Genomic DNA, 13,256 nt, shown 5'->3' on the forward strand with positions numbered 1-13,256 from the left:
CAGCATGAACTGCAAACATGAATAATGACAGTAGATGTTTGTGTGAAAGTGCTGGAAGCAAATGAGTGTGTGATGTTCTTTCAGTGTTGCACTTTGTAGACGCTCCCTGAGCACTGGTCTCACAGCCAGCTGCACATAGAGACCAGTGTTGTTAGTCCAGGTCAGAAGATGACTTGTTGGAATGAAAATGAGCTTGTAGTTTGTCTGCTTTAATAATGTGACTGGAAAAAGGTGTTGGACTTCAAATATGTCCATTTCTGTCACACTTCACCTTTAAAAGTGAAGCCATGTGGTTCCTGGAAGGAAAAACACGACTTTTTCAAGTCTTTGTCCTGTTTTTATGAGAAATGTACGACTTTAATGTGAAACATTCAGAGTTTTTTCTCTTGTTGTGTTTGTTTGAAGCTGCTTCCTGTTGGCTTCAGCTGTTTGGAGTTTCCATTTTCTAAACTTCTACATTCTGAACCATCTTCAGCTCTGAACAGATGATGAAACACTGAATGATTTCAAGCTCTTTGTCTAATAAACTTACATCTTTCATTCTTTATACAGATTGAAGACCTGTGGTTTGTCAGATATTGGCCTTGATTATCTGGCAGCAGCGCTGAAGTCCAACCCCTCGTATCCCACAGAGGTGGACCTGAGTGGAACCTACAGCAACCTGAAGGATTCAGGAGTGAAGCATCTGTGTGATTTCCTGGAGAATCCACGATGTCGATTTGAAACTCTGAGGTCAGTCAGCATGTTTTAGTTGTGCTGAGATGAATATGATGTGAAAGTTGTGCTGACACTAAACTGCAGACATCAGGCTGATATTATACTGATCCACACTGAGGATCTTCATGGTAAAGTCTGTTTTCTTCTTCTCTGGTTTAGTCCATTGACTGCAGCAGAACAATGTTCACATTTCAAACAGTGATACTCAACGTATGGCCCGCGGCCCACACGCGGCCTGCCCACCTTTCCTGATTCAGAGAGAGGGGACCCTGATTACCTGTGTAGCTTCTTCCTCACAGTTCTAAGTATCAGACACAACAATGAATAATCCACAGCTGACTGTCTTTAGCAGGTCAAAGGTCACGGCACACAGCACTCTGTGAAACAGTTTGGAGCAGGAATTCTTGCACATTTACAAACTGACACTGCTGCACGGCATGCTGGGTAATGCTAGCTGCTCAGGTATGGGCGTGCTAACGGCTGTGAGGCTCTGTGGCTGCAGAACACTGAAGAAGAGAAAAGAGAGGTGGAGGATGAAGAAAAGAGGCGGAGATGAAGCAGAAGTTTAGCTCCAGAGAGGAGATGTGTCTGTGTGGGTGGGTGATAGGTTTGTAGCTTGAACCTATTCGCTGGAACGTTGAAGACAATATAATTACACAGCAAGCAAGACACGAAGTAGGCAAAGTTCTTCTTGTTACTCATTCAATTCAATTCAATTTTATTTATATAGCGCCAAATCACAACAAAAGTCGTCTCAAGGCGCTTCATAGATACAGAGAAAAACCCAACAATCATATGACCCTCTATGAGCAAGCACTTTGGCGACAGTGGGAAGGAAAAACTCCCTTTTTACAGGAAGAAACCTCCGGCAGAACCAGGCTCAGGGAGGGGCGGGGCCATCTGCTGGTTGGGGTGAGAGAAGGAAGACAGGATGAAGACATGCTGTGGAAGAGAGACAGAGGTTAATAACAGATATGATTTAATGCAGAGAGGTCTATTAACACATAGTGAGTGAGAAAGGTGACTGGAAAGGAAAAACTCAATGCATCATGGGAGTCCCCCGGCAGCCTACGTCTATTGCAGCATAACTAAGGGAGGATTCAGGGTCACCTGGTCCAGCCCTAACTATATGCTTTAGCAAAAAGGAAAGTTTTAAGCCTAATCTTAAAAGTAGAGATAGTGTCTGTCTCCCGAATCCAAACTGGAAGCTGGTTCCACAGAAGAGGGGCCTGAAAACTGAAGGCTCTGCCTCCCATTCTACTTTTAAATACTCTAGGAACAACAAGTAGGCCTGCAGAGCGAGAGCGAAGTGCTCTAATAGGGTGATATGGTACTACAAGGTCATTAAGATAAGATGGGGCCTGATTATTTAAGACCTTGTATGTGAGGAGCAGGATTTTGAATTCAATTCTGGATTTAACAGGAAGCCAATGAAGGGAAGCCAAAACAGGAGAAATCTGCTCTCTCTTTCTAGTCCCTGTCAGGACTCTTGCTGCAGCATTTTGGATTAGCTGAAGGCTTTTCAGCGAGTTTTTTGGACATCCTGATAATAATGAATTACAGTAGTCCAGCCTGGAAGTAATAAATGCATGAACTAGTTTTTCAGCATCACTCTGAGACAGGATATTTCTAATTTTAGAGATGTTGCACAAATGGAAGAACGCAGTCTTACATATTTGTTTAATATGTGCGTTGAAGGACATGTCCTGGTCAAAAATGACTCCAAGGTTCCTCACAGCGTTACTGGAGGCCAAGGTAATGCCATCCAGAGTAAGAATCTGGTTAGATACCATATTTCTAAGCTTTTCAGGGCCGAGTACAATAACCTCAGTTTGATCTGTATTAAGAAGCAGAAAGTTATGCATGAGGGAGACCTGCCTGGAGCCAAGTGTCGTTCCCCATAGCACTCCTTTTATTGTGGTTACATGAATATGCATAGGGTCATTAACATGACGTCTACATAGGTATACATGTGAACAAAGAATACTGTGTGTGTGTGTGGGGGGGGGGTCAGAGTGTGACCCCATAAATGACTTCCCTAAACCTGCTGGTCTGGAAGTCCAACAGTTCATCTAAACAAAAGGCACTTAGCATAAAACAGATACAGCCACGTTTATCCTTCCATAAAACAATAAAACAAGGTACGACCTCTTCCCATGCTCCCAGGATGTAGGTGTGCATTCCAGTGTGGAATACACACCAAGCCTTTGCAGCCTGCTAAAGATCACACATCCTATCAGTACACAATTGATTATACACCTCTAAGCATCAGAATCAGAATCAGAATCAGAAAGGGTTTTATTGCCAAATGTTGAGCAGGTTTACAACATTAGGAAATTGCTGCGGTGCTTCAGTGCAAACATACTGTCATAAAAATATAAAAATAAGAATAAGAATTAAAAGTGCTAAGTAGATAGATATAGACATGATATATACATGAGTGCAGGTGGTGATCAGTGCCAAACATGGAATGATGCAGTGAACACAGCATAGGGTGTTAGTGGTGGGAACAGTCATACGGTTATTGTTCATGTGTCCGACAGCAGAGGGGAAGAAACTGTTCTTATGGCGAGAGGTTCTGGTGCGAATGGACCGGAGCCTCCTGCCTGAGGGGAGCAGGTCAAACAGACTGTGTCCAGGGTGAGAAGGGTCAGCTGAGATCCGAGCTGCACGCCCCAGTGTCCTGGAGGTGTACAGGTCCTGCAGAGATGGGAGTCTGCAGCCAATCACCTTGTCAGCAGAGTGCACAACACGCTGCAGTCTCTGTTTGTCCCTGATAGTGGCTCCAGCGTACCACACGGTGATGGAGGAGGTGAGGATGGACTCGATGATTGCAGTGTAGAATTGCATCATCGTCCGTGTTGGCAGGTTGAATTTCTTCAGCTGCCTCAGGAAGTACATCCTCTGCTGGGCTTTCTTAATGACGGAGGTGATGGTGGGCTCCCACTTCAGGTCCTGGGTGATGGTGATACCCAGGAAGCGGAATGAGTCCACAGAGGTGATGGGGGTGTCAGACAGGATGATGGGGGGGAGTGGGGCTGTGTGCGTCCTGAAGTCCACAATAATCTCCACTGTCTTCTGGGCATTCAGCACCAGGTTGTTGTGGCTGCACCAGGACACCAGACGTTCAACCTCCCTCCTGTAGGCAGACTCATATATGGTTAAATATTTCTAAGCATAAATGACAATCAACAATACAAAACCTAACAGCGGGGCTCAGGCAGCTCCGCCCACACAGTGACAGTGAAGCAGGTGAAGAGTAATAAATGAAGACAGCAGACAGGATTTGATAAGCTGATGTACAAACATGTAGAAACGGGTCCATACAGACTGAAGCGTGTCTCCTTTGCATCTTCCATATTTGATACTGAGAGTTTCCAGAAGAGCAAACATCAAACAAGCCTCCAAACATGTGACGAGTCAGACTGACATCATTTCTACAGAGAACAGTGTGAGCTCTCAGCAGGTCACTTCAATAAGAAGGACAAAGTGCAGCAGGAATGACTAAACCCACTAACAGTCTGATATCCCCGTGTTCCTGTTGTTCTACAGCATCATCATTAATGCTGCTCCACCACCATCACTGCAGCTGACCAATCAGCTTCTGTCACGTCATGTGACGCTCTGTGACTCAGACTGGAGAAATGCTAAATGGCTAACCTGAAGCTAACCTGAGAAACAGTCAAAGTACTGATGATTCCTACAAAGTGTGTGTGTTCAGTATGAGATGAGTGTGAATGAAACCATGGAGGAGCGGGCCGTGGCTGCTCTCACACACGTTTGCTGCAGGGGCGGATCTACAGAAATGTTCATAGGGGGCAAAATCAAAGCCATTATTGTTGACACATATGCAGCTGTTACATCCTGTAATATGCATTAAATATGGTTCAAATACATTAAATGCATTAAATATACATGTTTCATATAAATACAGTCTACAACTGTGTTTCCTTCAGCCCACATAAGGAAACAGTTGAGTCAGATAAAGACAGAAGGCCTTTTCCACGTCCATCTGCTCAGTGTTAAAGTGCTGATGATGTTCAAGCTCAGGCAGCAGGAGGGATTTCTAAGCATCCTTCACTGATCCACAACAAAGGTCCAGAGTTTGATCCGTCCTAGTAGGACAGGAAACATACTGATAAGAGTTTCAAAGTGTCTTTGTAAGCAGACATGATTGAAATGAGCCAGTCTGAGTTTGGTTCCTGCAGTTTGTGCTTCATAAACAGAGCTGAAGCAGAGGCAGCGTGTGCCTGCAGGTGAATGTACACTGCTGTTATAAGAGCTGTGGAAACTCAGGTCAAAAGGACGTAACCACACTGCTGACAGTTCCAGGACAGTCACAGAGTTACAGCATGAACTGCAAACATGAATAATGACAGTAGATGTTTGTGTGAAAGTGCTGGAAGCAAATGAGTGTGTGATGTTCTTTCAGTGTTGCACTTTGTAGACGCTCCCTGAGCACTGGTCTCACAGCCAGCTGCACATAGAGACCAGTGTTGTTAGTCCAGGTCAGAAGATGACTTGTTGGAATGAAAATGAGCTTGTAGTTTGTCTGCTTTAATAATGTGACTGGAAAAAGGTGTTGGACTTCAAATATGTCCATTTCTGTCACACTTCACCTTTAAAAGTGAAGCCATGTGGTTCCTGGAAGGAAAAACACGACTTTTTCAAGTCTTTGTCCTGTTTTTATGAGAAATGTACGACTTTAATGTGAAACATTCAGAGTTTTTTCTCTTGTTGTGTTTGTTTGAAGCTGCTTCCTGTTGGCTTCAGCTGTTTGGAGTTTCCATTTTCTAAACTTCTACATTCTGAACCTTCTTCAGCTCTGAACAGATGATGAAACACTGAATGATTTCAAGCACTTTGTCTAATAAACTTACATCTTTCATTCTTTATACAGATTGAAGAGCTGTGATTTGTCAGATATTGGCCTTGATTATCTGGCAGCAGCACTGAAGTCCAACCCCTCGTATCCCACAGAGGTGGACCTGAGTGGAACCTACAGCAACCTGAAGGATACAGGAGTGAAGCATCTGTGTGATTTCCTGGATAATCCACGATGTCGATTTGAAACTCTGAGGTCAGTCAGCATGTTTTAGTTGTGCTGAGATGAATATGATGTGAAAGTTGTGCTGACACTAAACTGCAGACATCAGGCTGATATTATACTGATCCACACTGAGGATCTTCATGGTAAAGTCTGTTTTCTTCTTCTCTGGTTTAGTCCATTGACTGCAGCAGAACAATGTTCACATTTCAAACAGTGATGCTCAACGTATGGCCCGCGGCCCACACGCGGCCTGCCCACCTTTCCTAATTCAGAGAGAGGGGACCCTGATTAACTGTGTAGCTTCTTCCTCACAGTTCTAAGTATCAGACACAACAATGAATAATCCACAGCTGACTGTCTTTAGCAGGTCAAAGGTCACGGCACTCAGCACTCTGTGAAACAGTTTGGAGCAGGAATTCTTGCACATTTACAAACTGACACTGCTGCACGGCATGCTGGGTGATGCTAGCTGCTCAGGTATGGGTGTGGTAACGGCTGTGAGACTCTGTGGCTGCAGAACACTGAAGAAGAGAAAAGAGAGGTGGAGGATGAAGAAAAGAGGCGGAGATGAAGCAGAAGTTAAGCTCTAGAGAGGAGCTGTCACTGTGTGGGCGGGGCTCAGGCAGCTCCGCCCACACAGTGACAGTGAAGCAGGTGAAGAGTAATAAATGAAGACAGCAGACAGGATTTGATAAGCTGATGTACAAACATGTAGAATGATGGTGGCAGCTACAGAAACAGGTCCATACAGACTGAAGCGTGTCTCAGTCTGAATGTACACTGCTGTTATAAGAGCTGTGGAAACTCAGGTCAAAAGGACGTAACCACACTGCTGACAGTTCCAGGACATTCACAGAGTTACAGCATCATTTGTGAACATAAAGACAGAAAGCTCATCCAAATCCTGGGATTAAAAGTCTGTCCTGGTGGTGTCCAGTCAAACACGTCTCTGTGAAAGCTTCAATCCAACAGGCTCCAAAGTCCTTCTGCTCATTTCCTCGCCGGGTTCTTGATGCTCCTGTACCATCTCTCTGTCATCCTCCTCGCTCCCTCTTTGCACTCACAGTCTTTGTGCATCATTAACGCTCACATGTGGAAAACCAAAGTTTTACTGGGCAGAAGATGATCATCAGTGACTCTGTCTTTAAAATACTCTTGTTAGAAATGTTCGACTTTAATGTGAAACATTCAGAGTTTTTTCTCTTGTTGTGTTTGTTTGAAGCTGCTTCCTGTTGGCTTCAGCTGTTTGGAGTTTCTATTTTCTAAACTTCTACATTCTGAACCTTCTTCAGCTCTGAACAGATGATGAAACACTGAATGATTTCAAGCACTTTGTCTAATAAACTTACATCTTTCATTCTCTATACAGATTGGAGCGCTGTGATTTGTCAGAGATCAGCTGTGATTATCTGGAAGCAGTGCTGAAGCTCAACCCTTCGTATCCCAGAGAGGTGGACCTGAGCTCCCACAAGCTGCAGGATCCAGGAGTGAAGCAGCTGTGTGTTCTTCTGGAGAATCCACAACATCAAATTGAAACTCTGAGGTCAGTCTCCACGTTTTAGTTGTGCTGACACTGTCGATCTGTGGAATTAAAACCTTTATACAGGAAGTCTGGTTCAGCTCTTTGTAGACCTTCTAATCTCTGATGCTCTGAGTCTTACTCAGTAGATGATGCAGAGTTGTGAAGCCGATGTGGGTGAGGACACTCGCCCAGCTCTAACTACTTTGACGTCCAGGCGGCTTCCCTGCTTGTCCTGATACAAACAAACCTGAGTAACCTTGCAGGTCAGATCTCATCAGTCACACCTGTTATGGCAGCTCTCCTCTAGATTGTAGTTCTTGTTAACCTGGGATGGTTTTAGAAGCCTGGACCACAGACTGCAAGGGAAGATATTACTGGGAAAGGCCAAAGCAACCTATTAGACCCATTAAACACTAACATAGATGAATACTCAGATTTAAACCTTTATTGTTTCACAAAGGGTTAAAAAGGGAACGTCCACAGTTTAGACTGCAGCAGATTTTATTAAAGCAGTTTGACAGGAGCAAAGCAAAAACACAAAGAATAAGTGTTTCACATATTAATACATATAACATAATAATAAAACAAAAGCAAAAGAATGATAAAAAAAGAATGAAAAAGCTGTCCAGAGCAGCAGGATGTCTGAGGTCTGCAGAAACACAAAAACACAGCAGCTAAAAATAGTTGTTGAAAGAAAACGAGGTGGGAGCTGCTGATTCCTGAGCTTTGATACTGGATTAGCTTCAGTAGTTATTCCCATCACTGCTGTAGGAGCTACATTTAGTCACAGCTGATTGTCTCCTTTGACCAATCAGAAGACTACTGTTGTAAAAACAAGCAGACAAAGAACCAATGAGAGTGAAGAACAGGATAAAGAGCTCGTGTGATGGAGGCAAAGCAATAATCAGCAGACTGTAGCAGTTTCTATCTGGATGAAAGTAGAAGGAGCTCAGCGGAGCTCAGTCCCATATCTTTGTTTAGAAACAACATCAGTGATTTCCTGCTGCTCGAGATGATTCCAGCAGCTCTCATTACAGCAGCTGATGAGAGAAACAGCTGATGGCTCACAGCTCGTGCACTGTTGGATCTCCAGATGTTCACGTGGCTGAAGTCTGTGAAGAAACTGTGGTCCACGTAGTTCACACGGCCTCAGATTGGACCGAGCTCCCTGGATCACTGCAGCATCCTCAGCTGGTACATGGACGTCTCTGCTCCTCAGTCTTGGAGCCCCTGCAGGTCCGTCCACACCACCAGGGTCTTCTCACTCACCTTTCCTTTGTCCTCGTCCTTCATCTGCCGTGCTGTGTCTTTGTTCCTGCGGTGTTGTTCCCACGATGCAGCGCTGATGTTCCCTCCTTGAATGCACAACAAGTACGGTGCTGGTCTTTCTCGGGTGGAGCAGAGACAGATTGAAGTCTTTCAGGCTTTAGTGCCGACTTCCCTGACAGAGGCTGGACTCCATGGTCTGCACAGGAGGCTTCTACACTGTGTGGAGGTGACTCCTGGACTTGAAGGCAGGCTGCAGGTACATGTGTGATGAAGAGGAGCTACAGCAGTGTGATGGAGCTGCAGGTGTGAAGGAAGTCCTGCTGTCCTGTCCCACCCTCATCTTTGCTTCCTCTGTCTTCTCTGGACTTGTCCTCCTGTTTCAGAAACAGCACTGCTTCATGCCGAGGGTGGACGGGAGCGTTGGCTCTGATTCTTTTACCGTCCACCACAAGGAGACACTGATGCTGACCTCCTGATTCATCTGCATGTGTTCTGCTTCACACTGCTCACCTCCACCAAAGACTTCACAAACATCTTCTTTCTTTGAGTCCAGTTTGTCCCACAAACACTTCCAAATCTCCTCCTCTGAGATTCTGCAGCTTCTTGCAGTGTGACTCAGCTGACTTCTGACAGACCACAGACTGGCACAGCATCCACATGTGTCTCCTTTCAAACAGGCTCTTGATGTTTCCTCCCACATCATTCTGGCCTCTCAGTCTCCTTTGTTCTCCAGCTCTGTAGCTCCAGCTGGTGAAGCTTCAGTTTTCCATGTTGGTAACAGTAAACTACAGCCTCTGCTGTCAGCTGGGTAACTAAACAGAGCTGCAGCACGTCTCTGCGGTGGTGCTACATCCAGCCTGCAGACGGCCGTCTACATGTTGTAGTGGTTTACAGTCACCAGGGGGCGCTGTCCCAGCCATGCAGGCAGTGGGCTGCTCTGCTTGTGCTGTTGTTGGTGAAGCTGAAGTGAAAGTGATAGGTTTGTAGTTTGAACCTATCCACTGGAACGTTAAGGACAATCTGCTACGCAGCAAAACGCAAGACACAAGGCACCAAAGTTCTCTGGTTTACTCATGCATGAGGGAGACCTGGCTGGAGCCAAGCGTCGTTCCACCACTTGACCACCATCAGACTCTCAGCCAGGCTCCCCATAGCACTCCTTTTATTGTGGTTACATGAATATGCATAGGGTCATTAACATATAGCATCTCACATAGGTATACATGTGAACAAAGAATACTGTGTGTGTGTGTGTGTGTGTGTGTGTGTGTGTGTGTGTGTGTGTGTGTGTGTGTGTGTGTGTGTGTGTGTGTGTGTGTGGTACTGCTGATCAAAGGGTCATATAACATCCTTGGTCAGGAAGAGGGTAGACCCCCCTTCACCCTAGATGGTTCACCCTAGATAACATGGTGAGGAAGTCCAGCAGTTCATCTAAACAAAAAGCACTTAGACTAGAACAGACGTAGCTACGTTAATCCTGCCATAAAACAATAAGAGAAGGTACGACCTCTCTCGTGCTCCCAGGATGTGGGTGTGCATTCTAGTGTGGAATACACACCAAGCCCCTGCAGCCTGCTAAAGATCACACATCCTATCACTACACAATTGATTATACACCTCTAAGAATATATGGTTAAATATTTCCTAATACAAATGACAATAATAAAATCTAAACCCATCAGAAAGCGAGAGTTAAAACACTGAACAGTGTCCACTGAGCTTCTCATGCTCTTCTCATGCTCAAAGAAGTTTAACAGGAAGGACGACTCGTCCATCAGGCGTCCAGCTGTCCGTGACCGTGTCCACAGCAGAGTGTGACCGAGGCTTCATGCTAACACGCACACATGAAGCTAATACCACCACGAGCAGCTGCTCAGTGGATTTGGAGGACAAATGTCTGCAGCTTCTCACAGGCAGTATGCAGAATGTGGATCTCCACAAAGACTGTGGAGAGCTCGTCCCAAACTCTAAATCCAAACTTGTCTGCACAAAACTTCTCACACGTTCCCGTCACAAGTGTCTTCTAAGTGAAGCTACCAGGTTCAGGTGCAGCTTGTTTATCTGGAGCTGCAGGAGATGATCCATCCTCACAAAGCAACACAGCAGATATGCAAACGCACAACACAACCAAAGGATTCTCTCTGCATGTCTGTGGCTGATGCTGCTGGAACGAAGCTGTTTGAAACCTTGTTGTTCTGCACTTTGGGACCAGAAGAGGAAACTGAAGCTCTGTGCAGAGGGTCCAATGGAAGCAGCCAAGCGCTGTAAGTGTCTGCTGTACTGGGATGCTGGTTCAGCTGTGGCTCAGTTTCATAGTGTGACTCAATAAAAGCAGCAGGAAATCAAAGCTTGATGCTTTCATCAGTGTGGAAATAAGAAAGTTTCCTGTGACAGACGCTGGAGCTCTTTCACTCTCAGCTTCACAGTTTCAGCTTCAAACTTCTTCCAACATGTTTCTAACACGGCCACATTCCACCTTAATGGAGCTGATATCTTGTGCATCAGCACATTTTCTAAAGGCAGCGATCACATCTTTAGTTTTGGATGTTTAACTGCAGATTGTTTATGTGTTTATAGCACATTAATTACAGCAGCAGCGTTGACCACAGTGCTGTACAAGAATCCAAAATAACGATTAAAATAACTCCTAATATTAATATCACACATCAAATATCAAATAACTCTCATGCTGTATTAAAAGCCAGTGAATACAAATGTGTTTTCAGAGCAGATTTACAGAGACTGACAGCAGGAGCTGGGGCTGTTCGATAGAACGATGTATATATGATGACCATATGAAAACGTCTATCGTTTCATATCACGCTCTTTGTTTCCTGCTTATGTGTTTGTGTTTTCCAGATAAAGCTTTCAAAATAAATCTGAAGATCCTGTTGAGAGTTTTCAAAATAAACACAACACATTACTGCGGTCGCTCGTTTATCGAGTTACGTTCTAAAAATAAGTCTCAGAATGAAGTAGCAGCTTTATGTTTTACAAGTATTATAGAAGTTTTAAGGCAGTTAAACCCTCACTGCACACTTTCTACACTTTTCTCAGACAGGCATGAACATTTTCACACTTTTCTCTCTTGTTTAAACAAAGTTCAAACCTTCATAGAAAAATAAGTTCATTATTAAAGAGTGAAAGCAAAGTGTTTCTGAAACGTGTCAAATCAGCCTTTGCTGGCATTAAATGAGCTTCTGTGTGAGGAGCACTCGTCCATGGCCTGGGCTCCTCGCTGTCAGGTAAAGTTTCATAAAGCTTTTGAGTTTTTCTGCAGATAATGTTGGTGTCCAGCACGATGTTCTTTTTCCTGCGGTCACTGAGCCACAAAGCCAAAGCTGACTCCATCCTTACGATGTTCTTGTTGTGGACAGTTACAACCTTTTTGCCTCCTTGTTGAAACTATGATGGTCAGCATCTTCCTCTGCCTTTGGCTGCTACCACAGGTGCAAAACGTCTCGTCATCATTGTTGTTTGTTGGGACAAAACGTACAAACATACAGTGCAGCACTGCAGAGTCACACTGCTGTAAATTTGAACACATTCTGTACTGTACAGGAGACACGGCACGAGATTGGCTGACAATGGTCTACAGCCAATCAGGACGCAGAACACAATGCGCTGTAAAAAACAAAAACATGCAAAATTGCACAAAAAAGATCAGCGAAACAGCGAGGCCGCCAAAGGTGAACTGTGTTACAGCGAGGGACCAGCGTATATGTGGTTGTTGGGACGATAAATGTCTTTGAGCTTGTGTCAGAAGACGAGCTGCAGCTTTCTGGACCAGCTGCAGTCTTGCCAGGCAGGTCCCACTAACTCCAACATATAAGGAGTTACAATAATCCAGCTGGGACGTCATGAAAACGTGGATCGCCCGTTCAAGGTTTTTAAAAGATAGAAATGATCTCACCTTAGATAAAAGCCTCAGTTTGAAGAAAGACCGCTGTACAACTGAGCTCAGCTGTTTTTCAAATTGCCGTCAAATATAAGCCCCAAATGTAATAATGCGATTTAATAAAAGAGCTGAACCAGTCTAATAGAGCGCCCTTGATGCCGCCATGCTCCAATGGTGAGGTCAAGATGCTGTGGTCAAGGCAGCGGTCAGATCCAAAAGCACAGCTGAGTCTCCTGATCAGTGGCTGATAAAAGATCATTAAGAACTTTCCAAAGTGCAGTTTCAGTGCTGTGAAGAGCTTTAAAACCAGACTGAAACCTTTACAACAGATTGCAGCTGAACAAATATAATCTTTTACAAAATCTTCGACAGGAAGGGAAGCTTTGAAATAGGCCTGAAATTTGAGCGGACAGAGGATCCAGATCAGGTTTTTAGTACAGGCTGTACAACAGCATGTTTAAAACAGGCTGTACAACACCTGAACTAAGACTGCTGTTAAAAATCGCTAAGATGTCGGAACCGACAACCTTTAAAATCTTTTTAAACACGTGTTGGAACAACTTCATTTGGACAAGATGATGTCTTTATAGCATCACATCGTTCCTCCACCTGATCAAACCACACAGGCTCAAACTGATCAAAAACAGCTGAGCAGGTGAATATTTTAGCCCCGGTGCGATCTCGGGCGAGAGTATCGATGATGGCCAAAGGGCAGCGTCCAGCTCTACGGCCGCTGAAGAGCAGACTCAACAGACGCGCGTGATGTGGATCCTACTGCTCTAAAACTGGAGCTTCTTCAA

General features: G+C 44.7%; 2 protein-coding genes across 4 annotated transcripts in view; both read left to right on the forward strand.

Moving 5' to 3' along the window:
• The window catches only part of LOC113017716 (NACHT, LRR and PYD domains-containing protein 12-like), a 1,242,929-nt gene that overhangs the window by 841,493 nt on the left and 388,180 nt on the right, over positions 1-13,256 (forward strand). The window lies entirely within an intron of this gene.
• The window catches only part of LOC145419390 (protein NLRC3-like), a 250,300-nt gene that overhangs the window by 72,840 nt on the left and 164,204 nt on the right, over positions 1-13,256 (forward strand). The gene's annotated exons all lie outside the window — the stretch shown is intronic.

Source organism: Astatotilapia calliptera, chromosome 23, assembly GCF_964374335.1.
Source record: "Astatotilapia calliptera chromosome 23, fAstCal68.1, whole genome shotgun sequence".
Classification (NCBI taxonomy): domain Eukaryota; kingdom Metazoa; phylum Chordata; class Actinopteri; order Cichliformes; family Cichlidae; genus Astatotilapia; species Astatotilapia calliptera.